Source organism: Hevea brasiliensis, chromosome 10, assembly GCF_030052815.1.
Source record: "Hevea brasiliensis isolate MT/VB/25A 57/8 chromosome 10, ASM3005281v1, whole genome shotgun sequence".
Taxonomy (NCBI): Eukaryota; Viridiplantae; Streptophyta; class Magnoliopsida; order Malpighiales; family Euphorbiaceae; genus Hevea; species Hevea brasiliensis.
In genome coordinates this window covers 29,791,100-29,792,609 of record NC_079502.1, presented here as the reverse complement: position 1 = coordinate 29,792,609, position 1,510 = coordinate 29,791,100, and positions in this window count along the sequence as shown.

The following is a 1,510-nucleotide window of genomic DNA, read 5'->3' as shown; positions in this document are numbered from 1 at the left end:
ATATGTCCCACATGCATATTCCTGTCACTTTATGTTTAACAATTCATTTTCATTAACTTCATATCATATAACAAGTAACTTCTATGAACCTTTCTCGAGGTCCGAATTTGATATCTCAATTTTACTTAACAATTCAGTCAAGATGTGGCCACTGTTTGGCCATAGATCCTTCATAGTAGTTGTTCCTCTATGTGTTATCTTTGTTTTCCTTTTGAATCATGTCATTTAAAGTTTTGGAACTCAAGTTTTGATCAAATAACAATAACTGGTTCACTGTCTCTTTCTGGGTCTAGAATTAGGCAAATTCTGGAGTCTGTCTTGGTATAATTAATTAGACATGTTACAGTCATTTTTAGGCCTAATGTTCTACATAAAAGTTATTATCCTATGTCTTATGATCACTCAAAAATTTTAGTTTCAATTTTTCCATTCTTATAGAATTAATTATAGCAATTAATTGGCCTAGACTCAGATACCCTATGTTTGCAGGATCCCAGGTTCAGGTCAGTGGCTTTGACTCCCATTTTAGGGCTCTTACACTGAAATTTTGAGAAATGTTTCTAAATTAATGTTGAAGCCCTATCTCTTAGGTTTCTAGAACAATTTGGCTCATCCCATTTGGGATTTCCTAATGAAAGTTATAATATAAATTCTATTATGGGGTCAGGTGGTAGTTGAGGCAAATTCCAGGATTTGGAGTACTAAATTATTCTAACAATTTGACTTAGTTCCCTTTGGTTTTGGGTTCTAGTCAAAACATCAACCTTGTAGATCTATGTCTTATAAAACTTTTGGCACTGGTTTCATTGCTTTTGCAATTTTTTTAGACCAAGTTATGGCATTTTCACCAAAACTGGTCGGGTAGACTATGTCCAGGAAATTCTGGGCAGAATTAATTCTGGTCAGTTTGGTGACCTAACTTGGGTCAGTAATTTCATTTGATTAAAGGCATTTCTAGGCTTAATGTTCTCAATTAAAGTTGTAGTCCTATGTCTAACATTTCCAATGGTATAAAATTCAGGTCATTTGGACCTGTCTAGAGGGAGTTATGGCCAATTGAACATGTACTGTTCATTTGGTCATTTTTCTGGGTTCAGTGTTTGAATACTCGGATTGGGACAGTAAATTGACCAAGATTTGGATAGAATTGGGGCAGGGTTTCTTCATAAAAAATGGAGTATTTTGAGTCTAGTTTCACCTCCAATTAGCCTCACACCATTTGGAGTCACACAACTTCAGTTATAACTCAAATAAGACACTAGACTCATAGGTCTGAATTTCCTGCATAAGAGAAGCACTCCCAATATTCCATCCTCCTTACTCCCAACTATAATTTATCATTCATAACACTTCAAATGATCAACAAATAGTCTCAAAAAGATCAACTCAAGCCATAACACCAATGTCGACACCATATTTTGGCCGATCCTCAGAGTCAACAAACTTCGAAACCGATCCCTAGCACTAAGTCTCTCCTTGCCATTTAACCATAGTTCCGATCTCTCTTCAC